This window comes from Camarhynchus parvulus, chromosome Z, assembly GCF_901933205.1.
Source record: "Camarhynchus parvulus chromosome Z, STF_HiC, whole genome shotgun sequence".
NCBI lineage: Eukaryota > Metazoa > Chordata > Aves > Passeriformes > Thraupidae > Camarhynchus > Camarhynchus parvulus.
The window spans coordinates 66839518-66860554 of NC_044601.1; the positions used below are offsets into that span (position 1 = coordinate 66839518).

Sequence of the window (21037 nt, forward strand, 5' to 3'; positions counted from 1 at the left end):
TTAGATTTTTTTTAGTTTCTGCTTTTGCTTTTTTTTTCCACGGAAAAGATTTTCAGTGTTGCTGGGGAGGATGTTTCTTGAAAGGATTGTTGCAGCAAGAAATGGCTGCAGCTGGAGTTAGAGCGCCTAAAAATAACTATAATAGAAATAAACAAATACTACCACTCTAGCCACATAACAAAGTAAGTTTAGGATAAGAGACCCAAAGATTTAACCTTCGGCTGCCTTGCTGAGCAGACACAGAGCACCAACAAAAGGCATGGACTGTGCGTGGGACACCATGATTCTCTTTTGAGTTCCTCAACCTCTCCTCACCAAAAGTTCTAAGAACTGAATGCTGAGCCATCCAGACCTGCCTGTGTTTGAGACACTCCACCAGGACCCCTTGTTTGCAGAGGTTCTGATGAATTAGCACTTTACTATTCCTTTGGTCTCAGTGGGAATTCTGTTAAAACCTTTTCTGTGACACATCCCCTGGTCCCGTCCACATTCCTCATTAGACAAGCAGACAGAATTTCAGATTCTTTAAGAGACATCCACAGAATATATGAACTAGCCTAAAAGCATTTTGGAGACTGTACAGACCTTAATATTGAGTGTCATGGGCCAAGTTATCATCTTTCTGACATATCTGGCCCTTTTCTTAGTACCCTTTGCCAAAAATCATTATTCATCTAAAATACCTTCATCTCCACAAGGCTGTATAATCAATATTGCCAGGTGCTGTAAGGGCTAATAGTGGATAATAGCTTCTGGGTCTGTATTAAAGTCCCAAGAGTCACTAGTGAAATAAGGTCTGATTTGGTACAAACAACGGCTCTGCCTTGGATTCACCAGATTTGCTGGGATTAAACTTGTGATGTCCACGTACAGTTGCTTTATGTGATCTCTGGATCGTATTAAGCACACATCATTTGTCATGTGAACTTGCTGAAGGCACGAGACACCTCACAGAGGCCAAGGAGTCAATGCCACACACATCACCAAACAACAAAACCTGTGTAACAACCACCCACTGAATTAACTCTTCTTATTCTCCTCTGTGGCAATGCTGACAAAAGACACACATCTCCAGGGAATGAGCTCTCCTCCTTGCCTGACCCATCTGACAATCACAGGACTCAGAAACTGTCTTACAGCTGGAGCCTGACAAGTTAAATCCAGCTTGCAGCTAAAGGTTGGAAGGAATCAGTCATGAAGGACTCAAGTGAAAGATTTCTTCTGGCAGATCAGAAAAGAGTAACGTCCCCCCTCCTGGAACGGACCTCGTGCATTCATGAGCACACACAGGTATCTCTCTGCTGCACACCAAAAGCATGAAAAGCCATCACATGAAATGCTGTAATTTTGTCAGCCACCCCCATACCTTGCTAAACACTTCATGTAGGAAACCAACTTTACACTGCACGAAGCTCCACCCATCCAGATGATGTTGTCATTTCCATGGTAACTAAAGTACCTCAAAGGCAAAAGAACAGATGGAGACTGGAAGAAAAAAAAAATAATCCAAGGACCAAAAGTGAACATATGTGGTGCAAGAAAAAATATTAAGTTGTGGGCAGCTATTAGGTTTATTATCACTTGCAAAAGTAGACCTTGATAAACTCAGTCACGGCTCTGCAGTCAGGAGTGGCACAATCACATCAGTTGTGTGACAATACCAATCTCACAGCAGCCCCTGCTCTCACTCCCTTCCCCTTACAACAAATTTCAAAGAATAATTGTCTTTGCTCCCTTAATGGCTTGTTTTGGTGTGAGGACAAGAGCAGCCAAAACAAGCAGTAAGAATGTAGCAGGTCGCATGCTTGGCTGCCCACTGCGCGTCCTCAGGACCAAAGTCTCCAGGAGGGAGTGAGGGATTGTCCCTCCCCAGCAAGGCTGGGGCAGCCAAGGGAGAAAAACTGCACACACATGACCTGTGCTTGTTATTGCATCCCCCTCACCTGTGCTTTGTCTGGCTCCTGTACTTCAAATTTACGTGAGACATCACATGAAGGATGTGCTGGCAACTCCACAGCAATTTGGAGCATCTTTATAATTGGGTTAATAGTTATGGCACAGTCTTCGCTTGACTTCCTCTGGAATTAATCCATCTTTGTGGATTGCTGTCAATCAGAAGGGAAACTTGCAATTTACATAGGACAATTTGTTCTGTGTCAACTTTCTAAGACTGAGCAAGGCAAGTGTAATTTGGGAACAGGAGCTGTGATGGAGAGAAAAAAAAAAAAAAAAAAATCTTATATTTTTAGCTTGCTCTCGGAAGAAGTTTCCTGCTCTATATTATATAATTTATTTAAGATGCAGAGTTTCATCAAAGTGAAAAATGTTAAAAATATATCCTGTTTCCTAAACTCTTCACAGGTTAAGCTGGACAGAGTTAGTGTAAACTTCAGAGCATGGAAAGCTCATGTATGAGGGGTGAGAAATGTGAATTCAAGCCCTCCTGTCCAAGGCTCCCACTGCAACCCAAGGTAAATAATTTTCTTTTTTGTTTTATGCCTTGCCTCCTTGTTGGTAAAACAGGAGCACTGGAGTCCCCCTCAAGTCTTGCAGATTGTGAGGATAAATGTTTTTTTAGGAGACTGTGAGTTGCTCAGGCCCTTCTGTAAAAAAGGGCCAAATTAGCACCAAAGGTGTCTGCATCCTCTGATAATTTTTTTATTGGCAGTGACTTTTTGACATCCATGTTTTTAGTCTGCATTTCACTTCTAATGAACAGTGGGCTGCACCATGAGCATCTCTCAAAGGCACATGCTGCTGCATGAGCACAATGTTTTGCAGCTGTAGCAAGAAATGCTTTGTCAGTTGATATTTTAAAGCATGATCAAAATAAAATTTTTAAAAAAACCAACCCCGAAATATGAAAATGTATTTGTCTTTTAAATTCTAAGGACAGAAGTGATCCTTTTGCTGCTGATGCTCTTCTTGTCCTTTTATTTTTTTTTCCCTTGGCTTTGCCCCCCTTTCTTTTCCAAAATTTAAATAACCTCATATAAATTGCTTGAGTTTTTATTCCCCCCCACAAGCCCGGGCGCTGCTGCAGGAGCCGCTCGCAGCCAGGTGTGCGACCTGCCGGCAGAGGGCAATGCTTCATGGCTATTCAACCAAAACCGCCCAAAACTTCCCAAGTTACACAGGCAGGCGCGGAAAAGGGCAAGAAAAGCAGGCAAGGCAGTAGTGCAGCCGTGAGGCAGATCCCACCCGCCTCAGCCCCATGCACACGTGTAGGTTTGGGTTGTTTGTTATTGGTTTTTTCGTTTCTGGGTTTTTTTTTTGGGGGTGTTTGTTTTTCATTTTTGTTTCTTGGGTTTTTTTTCAAAATTTATCTCAGTGGTAAAGAAAGTGTGATAAGAAAACGTTGATAAATGACTGAGGTGTGAGCAAAAAAGTTGTGCTGCGCTTTCCCCGGAACACAGGGAATCAATCAGATTTTCTGGTTTTGCAGATCTGGAATTCCTTGCCCAGTTTTCCCTTGGGACAGAGAGCCGAGGTAACTCAGGATGCTCCCTCTGAATCAGGGCATCTCTGTGTCACCCGATGCCGAGGCTGGATGTCACCCTGGGAGTGTCAGGAAATGTGTCGTAATTCTCGGGCGGATGCTTTAGTGGGGTAAGAATCAAGATTTAGAGCCAGGCAGAGTGGGGTATCTAATCCCAGTTTGGGCCCTGGCTTTTGTGGAGTTCAATTAATCATTGTTCTAAGATCTTCTTTGATGGGGAGGCCTTATTGGCATCTTGGCCTTGTGACAGCTCAGTTGCTTTTTAATCTTAGCTATTTGGATAGCATGTGACCACTCTTTATGCCGTTATAAAGTTAATTTGGGTCTCCTGTATGACAACGGTGGCTGGCACATGGTTTACCAACCCTATATTTGCCATGGCTAAGTCAAGTTTACATTCATTGCTTAATGTTAACTACTGCTGAATACCCGTGAGGGTGTGGCAATTGCAAGGAAAAGGGAGAAAAGGCAAAATTAGGTATCCCAAGGCTCTGCTGTAGACCTGGAACTCACAAATATAATCTGCTTTCTGCACAGTGTGCTACAGCTCGCTGTAGTAAGGGCTCAAACCTCCCCCTGTGCACTGACCAAGCTGGTGCCTGTCCTGCCTGGCTGGGAACAGGGCTGTCCCTGAGATGAGGTCCAGCACAGATGACAGAGGCTTAATACCAGCAGTTATTCTTGTCAGATGTTGCACTCTGGCCCTGCGGGATCTTGTTCCCTCTGCGCGCGGGCTGGCAGGGGCTGGTGCAGCACATGGTGCAGCCAAGCACCCTGGAGAATGTTTGCAAACTGCTGTTCAGATGGAGCTCCGCTCTGAAATGAGATCCACCTTGTTCCTCATGTTTCCATCTTCAAAAGTTTCAGATGTCCCACAACAATGATAAATAATTGAAGCATAAAAAGCATCCATGTGTCAAGTTTTGCGAAGCCCTGGGAGGGAAGGAAAGGCGATTTAAATTTTAGACAAAGAAGGTGCAGAGGTATTGAGAACAGGTTACTCTCCATATGTATATTATCTATGGATGGATATCCATATGGATATTATCCACTGCCATCTGAAGGATTTTGCACATTACTAATAGCATGTGAACATGATCTTTGTTTATTTCCTCCAAATAATCCTTGGGGCCAACATCAGCTCACCCTCTTACTGCTGATTTTATCTTGTGGTCTGTGTCTCCTGCCCTGTGACTGGCCCAAGAAAATTATACAGACAAAGATAGCTGACATTTTCTTATTCTTTTAATATTGTTGGTATGGGCTTTGTTGGAGGTTTTTTTTAGGGAGGATGAGGTACATATATTTTAATAAAACCAAGGCCATTCTGCATTATTTCATGAGAAACAAATTGTTAGCCTCTCCATGGGACTGAGAACATACTTGGACAAGATAAATCAATCATTTCTGATTCAAATAATGTCATCTATGCCTAAAAGAACAGCCTAATAAAACACAGGGGCAGACCCACCCAAGAACAGCCAGCTGTGTCATTCTTGGAGCAGTGGACTGGAACAGAAGATTTGAGTGTCTGCTCTGATTTAACAGGTTGCAAATGAAATCACACATCACCACTGAGATCTAACCATGAAGGCAAGACTGTGTCCCTTTCTACACCAAGAAATCCATTTTGGGTTGGAGAAATTTTCTGAGCCAAATTTCCTGAGCCAATTCTCAGAGCCAAAACAACACCCTCCGGTTTCAGGGGTTCAGCAATTTCTTGAAAAGTCATGACTTGACCTAACATTATGGCAGTGTTTCTTCAGTCACTGGATGGCTACTTGCACCTAGAAGTAGTAAGATTTTGCTTGCTGCTACAGGGCAGCTCCCACGAGAAATGCGCTGTATGCACCTTGCTGTCAGCAAAGGACATTTACACAATTCTTTTGCAAATTCATTTCCCAGGCTGCCAAGCTAGAAAGGACCATGCAGACCATCTAGGCTGTGATCAGGGATTCAGCTTGGCTTAGGCTGAAGGATAGTTCTATTTTATTCAGTTAAACTTTATTTCCAGAAAGGAATCTCAGATCAAATCCAGAATTGCACCTGGCTGATGTAACCCTCAGCCCCAGTGTGGACCCCAAATGTCTGAGTGAGGTCTTCCAATTGCAGTGTGAGGACTGAGTTAGAGATTATTTAAATTTACAGTGAATAAGAGTCAATTAAACCATTATTTGTGAAATGTTGAAGAATGGTCCCAGCCCTCTTCCTTGAGAGTTTAGGAACCTATGTCCAGTCCCTTGATATAATTTAATTTTCTCACATACAGACCTCTTTCCATCTGCAATCAAATATATTTCTGATGGCTAAACACAATTCTTCAACCCTTGCCCTCAATTTTTTTTTCCCATTTCCCCCAAGTATTTGTTTTTGTTACTCTTTTCTATACCCTGTCCAGTTTTGTCACCATGTGTCTTAAAATGTGGCTGTGAGACCCTTGGACAGCCTCTAAAATTCAACCCAAGACTCACACCAGAACTTTCAGATTTGAGGTTCCAACTCAGAGCTGGCAGTGCCAGGCTTGTCCAGGTTTTTGTTCTGGGTTTATAAGAAGCATCTTAGTACAATAAAACACATTTGTTTGCCCAAGCCGGGCAGTGTTTGCTACATCAGGCCATGGACTCTCATTCTTTGCTATTTCAGTGACCATAATGTCATCTACAAATGTCATCAGGAGCAGTTTTATATTTACTTTCAGATCACTGATGAATAGCATAAGAGGAAACCCTAGTAACACTCTTCTTTGGCCATAATTCTGCATTGACAATTGCTTTCAGAGATCTGTCAGTTAGGCAGTTCTTAACTCATTTCATGTCTGCTCCTGTCCTGAACCCAATTACTTTTGCTTGGCTAAAACATATCTTCTCGGAAGCCATCCACTCTCCAAGCTGAAAATGTCATGAGATGGTGATTTTTACCCACCCTGCTATTAAGCTTCTGAAGTGATTAATTGCTATGAACCTTGTACATCTTCATTTCAATGTGATATTTTCTCTGAATTCAACTTCTGGTTATCAATTCCTTTTATGGCTTCCCCAAATAGATTAAACCATTCTTTATAGCCAAAATTCCCAAACAGATCCAGTAATTCCATTCTCTCCCTATCCTAAATTACACAGCTTTCAGTTGCCTCCTGCCTGTCTTGTCCTTCATTGACTGATGTCACATTTCTGCTGAGGTTTTGTGCTTTTTATTCATGTTGCTGCTTCTATGATAGTTTATAAACCTCAGATATACATAAGTACACATATTGAAGGCTATATGTACATATAGATGCAAAATTGTAATGTGTATGAAAACTGTGATGGAAATCCACACCATCCTAATACAATGGTGCACATGAGAATCCAGGATGGGTTTTGATGCTTGTTAGCAATTAGTTTCTTTGAAGATTTTTTTTTTTTATGAGGGAAAGAATTTAATGCATTTACGAGATCAGAGTCACTCATTTGCTCAGGGAAGGCTGAGGAACATCAACACACAATAAAAGCAGTGGCAAAATGATGGATGTTGAAAGAGCAAATACTCAGAGGGTTTCAAAAGGACAGGAGTGTCTGAGCAGCCTGAGCAAAGGGCAGGGCCTGGTGCTCTGCTGGTGTGCCAGCAAGCGCTGCATCACTGAGCATTACAACGTTTGTGTGCAGAGAAATGTTTAGACACCATCTCCACAGGGGTAAAGAAGGATGTGGAAAGATCAGATAGATAACAAAAGCGCGGGTTTGAGCCTGAGACTCCCATTTCGTCATCTCCCTGGTTGTTAAGCTACCAAAGTTTTCTCCTAATTGTCCTGGTTGAGGAATTGGAGAAAAAATCCTCTTGTTTTTGGACAGTAACCAACACGACACAGCCTTTGGTCAGCATCATGAGGATGCTGAGACAAGGGTGTCAGTTCTGAGTTATCAAAATAATGTACAAGGGAAATGGTTTGAGGTGGGTATGCTGTGGGTATGAATGCCCTAAAACCATGGAGAATCAACAAAAACAGGGGAGTTATGTCTCCAAAATTAGTTTTGCACTTGATTTCCAACCCCTTGGCCCTGAATTTTGATTCTTGCCTGTCATTGTTCACACAACAATGTTGAAACTCAGTACCAGATGTCTGAAAGATTTATAAAATAGAAGAGTAACTTTAAAAATCACTGTTATTTCTAATTTGTCCAAACAGTTGAATTACCATTTTTTGATTGAAAAAAAAAAGAAAAAAAGAGTGAGTATTGAAATATGTTCACATTTCCCCCCTGTTTTCACTGTCTTGAAATTTGATTGTAGTGCGATGCAAGGAGTTGGAAACTGTGTATCTGAAATTTTGGTTGTGTGTATGTACATATAAATAGATAAATGATCATAAGATGATAGAGAGAGAGATAGATAGATGATAGATAGATAGATAGATAGATAGATAGATAGATAGATAGATAGATAGATAGATAGACAGATAGATAGATAGTCTTCTACATAAATCTCAGAAATGTGCTAGATATCTGATAAGCCACAGCACACAAGGAAAGTATCTGTTTTAAGCACTTTTAATAGTAAATATATATTTTTAATTATCTGATTGTATTTTTGTATCCTATAAAGTTACCACTGTCTTACTGCAGGCCTCTCAAGATTTATTTTTTTTTGTAACTTTCACATTGACTTACAAATGACCCAATAATTCTGCATAATTTTAATTCATACCTTGAACTTTGGGAGAGTTATATAGATATTTAACTTAATATGCTATTTATATAAAAACAACAAGCTCATGGCCTTCCTTACAAAACATCTGTCTCATGCAGTCAAGGTTATGTGTAGACTGATAGGCACAAATAGGAAACTCAGGTCTGCTGCAGAACCAAACCAACTTTATGAATACCATCATATTTTTTTTTAAGTGAAAAGAACAAAGAGGAGAGAACTTCCTCTTTGAGATTATCCACTTAGATTGAACTCCTTGACACACAGCAGAAACAGAGGGAGGAGGTTGTTTAAAAGAGGGAAAATTTTCTAGAACTAGAAGACAAAACCACAGGTCAGAAAAGCTTTGATGTCAGCACTGATCCAGGGTGATTTATGCACACGTGTCCTACATGGTGACCACTCAAAGGGATGGGTCTTTTTCTGTTTATGAAATTTATCCTGACAGAGTTTGATGTCTACAAGTAAAAGTAACCAGGTGTGATTTTTTTTCTTTTAGTTATACATATGACAGGCCTAAAAATAACTTTGGGTGAATCACAAACTTCCTTTGCTAGGTCTGAGTCTTTCTTATTATTGTTTCTTTAAATTCTGCCATGTTTTCAATGTGAGCATTAAATAAGCCATTATCTCTATTGCTTTCTAAATTGAACTCACTTTGAAATTATTTTTTGTGGGGCTGCTTAAATACATTTGTTTATGTATATGTATCCTCTCCAGAAGTAAATAAATACAAAATAAAAAGAGAAAAGGCTCAGAAAACATTTTGTATCCTAAATTTACTGAATATGTGCAAAATATTATTTTCTAGCAAAGGGGAAGCAAATGTAATTTTTTTCCTTTGCTTTTTCTCTTTTTTGGGGGGGTATTTGATTCCATAATTTGGTTCTCTGTGTTAATTTAATGATGCCAGTTATTTCCTAGCCATTTGTCAGCTTATTCCAAGGAGGAAGATGATGGTCAGCGGAGCTCTTTGATACAGAGTTCACCTGCCAAAAGTTTTCATTTCAAAACCAGAATTCTTCACGCGAAATGTCAGCAGCGGCTCTGCCAAGAAATGTTGAAACTGTTTCTTTTTTCCTTTTGTTTAGATACAAAATGACAAAATGTAGCTCCAGTTGGGTGATTTAATTCAAAGAAATAAGCCTCCCTTCCACGTCAAAGAGCGGATTGGAAATGACAATCCCTGTTTGGTTTCAATCAGAAACGTCGAAGTTTTCAGAGCGACATTTCCGATCCCAGGGTTTGTGAGTCCCGTGTTTGTTTGGGATGGAGATGGGGTTGATCTGTTGGTTAGCATTTGGGAGGCTTCTTGTGTATTTTAATGATTTATTTGTTTTCTCCTATTGGAGAGAAGCATGAGGAAAAGCCCATGAGGGAGGGACAGGCTGCTGCACCTGAGCTCAGGTGTTTGGGATTTGTGGGTATCTGGCGGATGTCAGTCACACAGGGATATCCAAAGGGAAGCGATGCTTTGGTGTGGCTTTTACCCAGGAATTTTTTCCCAGGAGCAGAGTGGGGCTGAGGGCACATCCTCACCCAGGCAGCTGAGTCTACTGAGGGTTGGGGAGGGCTGTGCTGGCATCTCATGGGCCCACAAATCTCTTCCTCCCGTCTGGAGTTAGACTGCGACCTGGGCTGTAGGTCTGCTGCTCCTCCTAAAGGGACAGGGCGAGCGAGCTGCAGTTTTCCAGTCTGGAGAACACAAGGCCTTTCTAAAGGACCCCCTGCCAGAGCCTAAAGGTGGTCCAAGAGAGCTGGAGAAGAATTTTTACATGGGCCTGGAGCGGGGAATGGCTTCAGACTGAAAAAGTGCAGGTTTAGATTGAATATGAGGAAGAAATTCTTGGCTGTGAGGGTGGTGAGGCCCTGGCAGAGGGTGTCCAGAGAAGCTGTGGCTGCCTCATCTCTGGAAGTGCCCAAGTGCAGGTGGGATGGGAGTTTGGGGAAGCCTGGGATACTGGAAGGTGTCCCTACCTATGGCAGGGCCTGGTACAAGATCTTTAAGATCCCTTCCAAGCGAAATAATTCTAAGATTCTATGACGTAAGTGATATCAGATACGAATAAGCCTCCATGGATGGTGAGGACCAACCCTTTCATCAGCTGCACACTGAATTCAGGTCACTCAGGATGATGGCCTGGAGCCACCCTCTGTCCCAGAGCAAAGAGGAGAGACTTGGTGTTCTTTGAGCCTCCTGCAGCACTCTGGGACAGGGAGCCCTGTGGCACCATCTTTGCAAGGGATCAAGCATGCAGAGGAACTCAGTGGGGTACTCCACACATTCCCACTCCTGCCCCTGGAATGTTATCTTCATCTGTATGAAGGTAACAACTCCACAGCTCCATTCCACAAGTCTTCCCTTCCTCTGGGGGCTCCTCCTCATCATCTCTGCGGTTACTCAGGCAAGCCAGCAATTTACTCCCGTGAGTAAAGGTTTGCCCAGCTGGCAGACCAAAAGGCAGCATCATCCAGACTGCTGGCAGAGCAAGGGTGGGAAAGGAAGAGCCCAACAATTTGGATTTTGCACCACTCCGCAGGCCTGCAGCTGGGTTTGTGTGGTGTTTTGTTCACTGCTACTGGTCCATTCTGAAAGGTGCTGGGCTTAGGGGGGGTGGATTTAGTCCTTAAATGAGTGGTCGAGCGTCCTTGCTTATCTCCCCCAGCCCCAGAGAGGGAATTCTCAGTGTGGCCAGAGCAGCACCCGCCGTACCCCAAAAATGTCTCACACAGGTCAAGAACCCGCCGCGAAAAGCACCCGGGGGGCTGGCGGGGGGGCGGCTGGGAGGGCGTGGGAGAGACTGAGCTCGGAGTGGGATAAACGGGATAAATAGCCCTGCCCTGAATCTCACCTCCTCTGCCTTTTCTCCCCTGCCCCCATCAGTGCTGCAGTTGTGTCAGGTAGTGGCACTGTTGAGTACATTAACCCGGAGCCGAGCATTGCAGCCACACCGAGAGCGTGTGTGCGTGTGAGTGTGTGTGAGAGCGTGTGTGCGCGTGTGTGTGTGCCTGTGTGTGTGTGTGAGTGTGTGTGCCTGATCATTCCCATTTATTCCCCACACTTCGCCCCCTCCCCCCGCCCCCAGTGCTGCAGGACTCCGGGAGCGAGCGATGGAAACAGAGGAAAGAGAGAGACATCAGCCCCCCAGATCTGCTTAACCAAATCGCCGCCCCTCGCAGGGAGGGAGGGAGAGAGGCAGGAGAGGAGGGGGGGAAAGAACCGGACCAAAAAGACAAAATAAAAGACAGAGAAAGGAAAAATCCAGCGGGGGAGCAAAAAGCCGCCCCCAGGCGCACCCTTTCTCGGCGGGGAAGGGGATGCGGGCGTGCGTGTGCGCCGTGTGAGTGTGCGAGCACCGGCTCCGGCCCCATCGGGAGCAGGGGGTGTTTTCCCTCCGCCTTCCCTTCGCCCTCCCCCGGCCGGCGCGGGGCGGCGCGGGGGGAGCGGAGCGGAGCGGGGCGGGCGGCGCAGCCCCGCAGCCCCGCCGGAGCTCCGGCACCCGCTCCGGAGCCCAGCGAGAGCAGGGATAAAGGCAAGAAGCTTCCTCGCCGCCGCCAAGCAGTCCTTTTCTCCTGGCGGGGCTTTGCTCTTTTTCTTTCTTTTTTATTTTTTTTTTTTCCTCTTCGTTTTTTTTTTTTTTTTCTTTTTCTTCTTCTTTCTTTTTTTTAAATATTTTTTGAAACTCCTCGCCGGGAAAAGCAAAACCGAAAACGCTTCCCCCCAACCTCGCCCCCCCCTGCAAAAAGGCTCCCAACCAACCAACAACAACAAGCAGAGAGCAAAAGAGCCCCCCCTCCAAAAAATTTTTTGAAAGAAGAAAAAGAAAAGAAAAAGCGAGAGAGCTGGAGACCAGCTCCATCGATTTCAAATCCAGGATTTTATCCAGTGCATTGAGGGGCTTTTTTTTTTTCGGTCTCTCTTTTTTTTTTTTTTTCTTCTTACCCCCTCCTCCTTTCTTTCACCCCCCGCCCCCCTGTCCCCCCCTTCTCCTCCTACTCACCCCCCTTTTTTTTCCTTTTCATTTTATTTTGGATCCTGCTAAAATTAGCCGGGACTGCTCTGGGTGTTGCGTGTTAATTTGATTTACTCCGGGATTCCGGCTTTCCAAGACGCCATTTTCCCCCCTTTTTTTCTCGCTCTATCTCGTTCTATTTATCCCCTCTCCGTCTATCTTCTATCTCCCGGGCTGTCTCTCCGTCTGTCTGTCCGTCCATCTCCCTCTCTCTCCCCGGTGCCTTCCTCCTCCTCCCCCCGCCCTCCTCCCTCTGCGCTCTGCGTGCGCGGCGCGGCCGGGCGCTCCCCTCATCCCCATCTGACAGATGAACACCGCCATGGGTTTGCCGCAACACAAGCAAAAGCACCTTTGGGGGCTGTGGCGAGGGATTGAAACCGGGATCTAAAAGAGAAGAGACAAGAAGAAGGGGGGAAATCCGACGAGGAGGAGGACGAGGACGAGGAGGAGGAGGAAGAAAGAAGAAGAAGAAGAAGAAGAGGAAGCTGCTAAGAAGCCCCCGCTGCCGTTTTGGGGATATGGGTTAGTAAATGCGGGAAAAAAAAAAAAAAAAGAACGAAAATTCTGAGGCATCGAGGAAAGGTCTGCCTTGATGATCGGAATTGCAGGAGGATCGTACGCTTCTCTGCTGTTCCTTCACCCCCTTCTTTTTTTTTTTTTTTTAATTTTTCCCCCTTCTGCATGCAAAAGTTAATGTCGTCCCTTTTTTTTTTTTTTTTTCCCCCTCCTCTCTGTTGTGACTTTGCAATGGCGCGGAAAAGGGCTTTTTTTTTTTTTTGTTGGGTGGGAGGGGGGAATATTTCTCCTCTGTGCATTGCATGCGAATCCTCCTCCCCATCCCCTCCGACCCCTTCCCTCCCCACGCTTTGTGCCTCTTTAGGAGCATGTGTGCCTGTCTGTGTGCGGTTGTCGTGGGGTGGGGGGTACCGGTGGTGCCTCTAAGACCGGGAAGGGGTTGGAATGTTTTTTCAGGAGTTTGAATAATGCATTTATTTCCCCCCCCCCCGCCCCTCCCCACCCCCGCCATATACCCCCTCTCCCGGCCCCCGCTTTGGGTAGCCCACATGTGTTTATATGTGTAGGTGGCAGCTATGTGTGTGCCCGTGGAAATTGGGGAGGGAGGGGGACACGACCCCCCCCGTTTCGTAAATTGCAGGTTAAGTGGAGCTAGAGAGCAGCGCTGTAACCTTATGGGGATTTGTGTGTGTGAGTGTGAGTGTGTGCGAGTGTGAGCGTTGTGTGTGCGCGGGGCTCCGCGGCCGAACCGGGGGGCGCCGCTGCCCCGGGGTGGCCCCGCCGTGTTTTGACATTGAAAAGGACACGCAGCCCCGAAAAGCTGCGGGTTTGGGGGACAACGGAGCGGGAGGACGGCGTGGGGGTAGTAACTAGCAAAGCGGGACACCCCCCATCCCGCCCCGCCACCACCCCCAGCACGCTCGGTGGCTGGATAATGGTTCTTAATAAGCCGGAGATTGCCGCCCTCGGGACCCTGCCGGCCCCTGGAGCCCCCGCGAGGGGTGGGAGCGGAGTTCAGCCGTGGGCAGGCTGAGCACCGGCGGGCTGCGGGGCGCTGCTCCGGGGAGCAGGGGGTGACCCGCAGCCCGCAGCCTCGGGCGGCTTTGTCAGCCCCAGCCCTGGCGCAAGGCTCCTGCCCGGCGCCGGGCACTCGCACTCGCACTCGCACTCACACTCACACCCCTTCCTCGCCGGGTTTCCCCGCAGGGCAAGGGGAATTCGGGTCCCTCATTGAATCCCCGGGTGCATATCGTGTGTCGGTGTGAGCGAGTGAGTGTGTGTCAGCGTGAGCGTGCCCGTTTGTTTGCATCCCAACACCCCAGCGCCCCAGCGGGCACGGCGCTCCCCGCGCTGCCCCTGCCCGCCTGCTGTATTTATGTCTCCAAAAGGCAGTTGAGAGAAGGATTTCCGATTCGTTTCCGCTTCAAATAAACGGCCCCGATAATCCCGGGCCTGACGCCTGATGCTCAAAAGGCACTTGGCCGCCGGGAGCCCAACCCGGGGAGGCGGGGGGGACACGGGGCACACCCGGCTCGGACACCCCCAGTGGGCAGCTCCCCTGGCCTCGGGAGGGGTGAGGAGAGGGGCTTGGTGCCCGGGGGATGCGCTCGGGGGATGCGAGGGGAGATGCGAGGGAGAGCCCACCCATTCCGGTGCCGTGGGGTGGCGGTGTCCCCGCGGCTGCCGTGAGCCGGGCTAACCCAGCCGGGCTCTGGGAGGAGTGGGAGGATGAAGGGGGAGCCTGGCAGGCTGTTCCCGCGGTGTACAGAGGTGTTTCATTAGGCACCGGCCCGCGGCGGCCCCGCTCTGGGGTGGGGGGGACCCTCCGTGTGTCCTTCTGTATCCGTCTGTCTCTCGGCAAAGGATGCAGAGGAGTGGGGAGAGGAGAGGGCAGAGCTGGCCAGTGCTCTGCTGTCAGGGAGAGCATCTGAGCCTCCTGGCGTGGATGGAATTGTTCCAGGAGGAAAGGGCTGCTGGCAAATCCAGTCCTGGGTGGAATATTATGGGCCCAAATGGGAACGATTGGTGGTTTGAAAGCCCCTGCATGCAGGATTGACTCGGTGCAGGCTGCAGAAATGGCATTATCAGGTGTCTGGAGACAGGTAGGGACAGCATGAACCTGAGGAAACAAGTGGATCCTGTATTGTGGACAGCAAAAAAAAAAAAAATATTCTTATCAGGGAATCATAGAATCATAGAATGTTTTGGTTGGAACGGATGTTAAAGCTCATCTCATTCCAGCCCCATTTTCCCCCAAGGCAGGGACACTTCCCCTAGACCAGGCTGCTCCAAGCCCCATCCAGCCTGGCCACAGACAATTCCAGGGACTGGACATGTTCATGGGAAAATGTGCAAGTGTCTGTTTCATGCACAGCTTTCTGCACTTCCTCAGCCTTTGCTGAGATTACACCCTCATCAGAAGCTCCTTCCACTCAAAGGAGAAACTTTTTTCCATCTCCATTTGTTTTTTAGCTGAAAGGAGAAAAAAAACCCCATCCACACAATGGACTTGTACTTTAATCTCTGTTCTTAGCTCAGAAGGGTTATGTAAAAATAGGGAAAAAAACAAAAGCAGAAACACTCAGTGAATGGAGACTTCTCTTCCATCTCTTATTGGCTTCAACTTTTTTTTTTTAAACTTCTCAGACTCAAAGTTTTAATTGAAACCAGAAGTCTATTGAGAAGTAACTGAGCCAAGAAAACCTCTGTTTTCTCTGCAACTAGGGATGGGGAATAAATAATTTTTAGCTGATGTTATTTCAAGTTGTTTGAGCTTTTTGATTCCTGCCAAAAAGCCCAGCATAGATTATTAACACATTATCATTTTAGGAGGACTCACTTTTTGAAATGCTATAAAGTGGTGTGTTAGGTTTGTGCAGAGCCATAAACTATGCTGGTTGTTGGCAAACAAAAGAAACAGTGGCCATGATTTATTATTAATAATGATCATAACTGAGCTATTTAGCTTGATTTGATATATACTGGTTTCTCTGCTGAGGTTGCTCTGTATTGTTTTCAATAATATTGTACTTTGATTAAGTTGGGAACTGTTCTTGTTTAACAACTGCTATTGCTGTGTGCTAATTAACTCAAGGAGTTAAATGCTCAGAAAGGTGCAGCCATAATTTTTTGGCTTCAGATGCTGCTTAATCTCCTCTTCTGCTCTTTTTTGACCCATCCTTTGAGCTCCTTTTCCCTACCACACGCATCTCTTAGGTGTAAGTGCCAATTTACCAACAGGACTCTTGTTTTCTATTACCAGATTTGCCTAATCCCAGTTTCAGTGACTTTTTTTTCCCCTCTCAGTAGGGCTCAATTGCTCACACATAATCTTTCCCTTCTGTTTTCTTTCCCCTTTGGACAACACCCTCCAGGACTGAAAAACTCTTGCCTTGTGCCCCGAGACTTGCAATTACACAGCAATTTTGACTCTTGACCTAACTAGTAGCAAGAAAGGCTATTGTCTAATGAACCACGTAAAAACAGTTCTGGGATCCAACAGATTGTTGTGATGGAAATGAAAGATGTCCCAGTGAACTGATGACTGATTTGTTTAACCATATGCCTAGGCGGTTTTCCTTGCTCCCCATTAACCACCCATCTCTGGAGTATCTGTGATCTGTGGGTCTGTGACAATGCTGAAAGGCAGAATTAATAACTGCCAAAATGCTTCCCATGAAGCATGGGGGGACAGATTTTAAGCCGTGCTCAGAACATGCAGCACCATTTTTGCCTGCTATAGCAAGCAGGCATGCAGGGTTTAGGGTTTGTAAGTGATGTGTTTAAGCGTGCTTCAGGTGATGAAGGCAGCAAATCTGTGTGTAAAAATCACAGAATCAGAGAGTGACTTGTGTTGGAAGGGAGTTTAAGCATCGTCTCATTCCATGGGCAGGGACACCTTCCATTATCCCAGCCTGCTCCCAGCCCTGTCCAATTTGGCCTTGCACTCCCCCAGGCATGGGGCAGCCACAGCTTCTCTTGGAAACCTGTGCCAGGGCCTCACCACCTCACTGGGAGGAATATTTTTCTAATATAGGTGACCTATAAAATAGTAAGTAGACAGAGGAAATCCATGGTAAGGTCTAGTCTCTTTGCTGGGAAGTCCAGGAAACCTTAGGGCAGCATAAATACAAAGTTTAGAGCTAGTGCAAAGAGAGGAAGGTGAGACTCTGTGGGAGAACCTTAGTGGAGAAGGTTCCCAGTGTTTTGCTGCAGGGCTTGTGGTTTCTACTGGGACTGGTTTTGCTGCTATTGTAGGTTCTGTTCTCATTACCTTCTTTCCAGCTTGATAGAAAAAAGCTCTCTTTCCCGTTATTCTTGCTGAGGAAATAAAATGATTTACACTTTTAGGAAATTGTCACCTTGATTAAAGATGGACTTCAAAACCCCTCAACTCAGTGTTTGAGCCTGGGGGGACTGTGAGATCTGAAAGCGATTTGCAAACATTGGATATTGGGTCTCCTCTTTCTTTCTGATATAGACATGAAATCAGTTTGCAAGTGTGCGTGGTTAGCAACACCTGGAGACTGTTTCTTTCTCCTCCTGATGAGAAGGCTTCACCTGATGTGCCTTCAGAAGTTCATTGCATTTTTGGACCTGTTTAGAGGTCTGCTGGGTGCTGGGACCAAGCACAGCTCCGCAACAGGCACTTGGATTCTGAATTCACATTTGACTGGTTGTAGAGAGTACAAAATTAAGGGAATAACAGCTGGGGGAATAAAGAAAGACAAAATAATTTCTTAAATTGAATAAAAGCAGTCAGAATCTTTCAGAGCTGAGGAAATGAGTGAAGGAAGTAGCTATTTTCTATTTATCAGCTCTTGAGAGAGAGCAGGGTTAGGAGCTATTTTGCCCTTCTGGAGATGAATTTACTTTGGAGGACAAATTGTCCAAATGCAATGATGAACTTTTCAAGAAGGTTTGGGATGACTGGCTATGAAAAGAAACCTTCTGACATTATTTCATTTAGGGTTTTGTTGTCTTATGTCTCTTCAAAAGACCCAGCAGAAACTTTGAAGAAGAGCAGGCAACCAAAGAGGAAGGTGGCCAGGGAAATACTCTGGGAATGTGGACCTTGGTGCTCTCACACATCCCTGGGTCAGGTTTACTCCCGCTCATGAGTAGGCACTCTGGTGGGGCTTGTGCTCTTGTCCACCCAGCACAGGGGTTTTTCAGGGAATACAGGAGTTGTGCAAGTGGTGAGGATGAGTTACCTTTCCCGCGCAGGGCTGCTGAGTCTGATGTGCCCTTTTGAATGTGTGGAAAAGCCATGCAAGAGGAGGCCAATTTCCATGCAAATCTGAGGTCACAAAGTGGTGACAAGGCTCTGACCTTCCCTGGTGAGCCCCAGAGCATGAGGTGGCCCAAGGCTTGGCTCTGCAATACACTGGGAGGAGCTGGCATTGTGGCTAAATATTGTCGTGGGGTGACTTACTCATCTTCTCAGTACCTCTGAAAGAGTGAATTCCAGGTTCAGTAAGGGTTGCTGTGCAATCCTGGGCAGACAAGGGCTCTGTGAGGATGGCAGCAATGACAGCAAAGTTTCCTCTGTTGTAGTATGGTATAACTAGTAACAGTGCTTGGGAAATCTTTTCAGAAGAATGTGTGGTAGGCAAGCGTGGGGTAACCCAGGACCCACTCAAACACCTCAAAATTAGAGATGGGTTAAAGATCGGAAGCCTGAGGTTTTAAGTTACTTTGAAATTTTTGTTAGCCTTAACCTTTAAAACTGAGATATATATGTATACAATGAATCATCCTCTTTCTGTCCTGGCATTTTAGCAGATGGAGAAGCCAGTTTTAAGATGGAAGGGAGAAAATGATAATACTCAAACCAGAGGTCAAGCTGCAAGGTGTTACAGGCATGTCTTCACTCAACATGAATCCACATATCCTGAATGTCCTACTGATGTGATTTCTAAGACTTGGACACTGGCCCAACTTCCCCCTGTGCTTCCAGACCCAGCATATTCTGGAGTGATGCTGTGATCCATGTCTACATCTCCTCAAGATTCACTAAATATTTGGCTTGGAGAATGTAGTGGGGTTCCCACTGAAACTCCTCTGAAATGCTATTAGTTTCCTAGACAAGGAAACCCTTCCTGTAGTTTTTCTTTCATTTTTTTTTTGTTTTTTTTCTCTCTCTCTAAAGCCTTCCTATGGGGCTCTATAGCGGGAATTCAATGGAATTCTATACTGGGAATAATTCTCTGCTGAATCCCTTAGTCCTTTTTCAGAAGGGATCAGAGACACAAAGCTTAACTGGGGGAGTTCAGTAAGTGTTCAAACAGGACTGTACACATGTAAAGTGCTGTAGCAGGCATCTGGGCAAAGTGTTACTATACATGTCCATTGTTCCTAAAGTTGCAAATCAGTTTAAAATATTAACCCGTACATTCACATCCTTGCAATTTCCATAAATCTTCAACTAATGGGCTGAAAAATGGCATGCTTTCTCTCTGTTTCATGACAATTTTCTTCCTGAAAAGTTGAGTAAGCCTCTCCAGCTATTGGTTTTGTTTTCAATCAATTCAAAAAAAGTGAGAGTGGAAGAAGGAAACACTTCCCCTTTTTTAATCATTCTAACTGCATGCTTTTAAAGATGACAGCAGTCTCTATCTTCTGGATGTAGGGCTTCTTGATGGCCTCTTTTATCTTTTGGTGTTTGAGTGAGACAAAAATTGGAGGCCATGGTTTCTGATGCCACAACAGATTGGAGAGTAGACATCCTGAAGTTAATGGTATTCTGTAGTCTGTTGGCTTAAAGAGAAGGGCACTGGCCCAACAAATCCTGTTAGATAGGAATCATAAATGGCTCTTTTTTCATAGGTGTTGGTTACATTAGATTAGAGTTCTGTGTCGTAGGAGGTACTCACAGGAGCATGAGTCCTGCTCTTCCACATCTATCACCAGCATTGAAGAGACATCTGCTCTTAAAACGTGCTGTCTTCTAGGTGTGGCTTTTAGGACAGAACATTTTCTTCACCCTTAGCTCAGCAAAGAGACCTCCCAGAGTGCTTAAGGAAAACCTTTGGAATAAAAAAAGCACTGTGAGTAAAAAATAAAATAACAATGGGCTGCAGCATGCTCCTAGGTAGGAACTGAGAACTTATTCAAACCCATAGCCATCTCCAGATGGGGAGCAGCAGCACAGACACCTCAGTTCAGGGCTCTCTTGGCCCATCACAGCCAACAGACCTAACTTTGTTTTGTTGGGAGCAAAATGAAGGATTCAGATTAAGAGACAGCAATCCAAGGTTCATTGGTGAAGAGAGGTGGTATCCATGACTGACTCAATACTAGATTCCTCTTCAAGTGTTGATCCCATCCCAACCTTTAACATCCTCCTGGAGTCAGTGTTAGAAGCATTACAAGTGACAGAATGAGAGGAAATGGTCTCAAGTTGCTCCAGGGGAGGTTTAGATTAGATAACAGGAATAAATTGTTTCCTGGAGGGTTGGTCAGCCATCGGAACAGGCTGCCCTGGAAAGTGTTAAAGTCACCATGCATGAAGTGATCAAAAAAATGTGTGGATGTGGCACTTGGGGACATGGGGTGGCCTCGGCAGTGCTGGAGGAATGGCTGGAGTCCATGATCTTAGAAGGCTTTTCCAACCTGAATGATTCTATGAGTCTATGGGAGTAATAATCCAAAGTGCTGGTCCTGCTTCAATAGGGATTTGAGTGGTGAATCTGGGGCTCCTGACCCTCTGTGCTGCCTTGGAGGGAGCCCGATGTGTGCGAAGAGCACTGTAAAGTAATTGAGCTGGAGAGGCCGTTCAGGCCTGCAGATACTCAGCAGGCTTTTATCTCCTCCTGACTCAACTTCACACAGCACTTCTGTAACCACTTCCTCTTCAGCCTCATTAGAGGCAAAGGTGCTCCTTCTCTTTGCCCACAGCAGCTGTCAGTTATCTTGCCTTTATTCCTGGCCTCAAGTCTTCCCATCAGCATGCTCCCAGCTAATGTTTTTGTGCCTCTTGATATCACTGTCCCAGCACTGTGGGCTGCTCTTTGTCCCGTGTGCATCCAGCTGCATCCACTTGTGTCCTGTGCTGCTTTTTCCTCCTGATTTTTCCTCTCCTCCTTCTCCTTCTCCTTCTCCTTCTCCTTCTCCTTCTCCTTCTCCTTCTCCTTCTCCTTCTCCTTCTCCTTCTCCTTCTCCTTCTCCTTCTCCTTCTCCTTCTCCTTCTCCTTCTCCTTCTCCTTCTTCATCATCTTCTTCTTCTTCTTCATCATCTTCTTCTTCTTCTTTGTCATCTTCATCATCTTTGTCTTCTTCTATCTATGAGGCTTTAAGGGAATTTCTTGTTTTTCTAGCCCTGACA

The 21037-nt window shown here is 45.7% G+C and overlaps 1 protein-coding gene across 2 annotated transcripts in view; it reads left to right on the forward strand.

Annotated features, from left to right (window-relative positions):
• Positions 1 to 12154: 12154 nt before the first annotated feature.
• The window catches only part of SETBP1 (SET binding protein 1), a 269682-nt gene continuing 260799 nt past the window's right edge, over positions 12155 to 21037 (forward strand). For both annotated transcript variants that reach the window (XM_030968979.1, XM_030968980.1), the window contains exon 1: positions 12155 to 12717. The gene's annotated coding sequence lies outside the window, so the exon portion shown is untranslated. The remainder of the gene's footprint in view (positions 12718 to 21037) is intronic.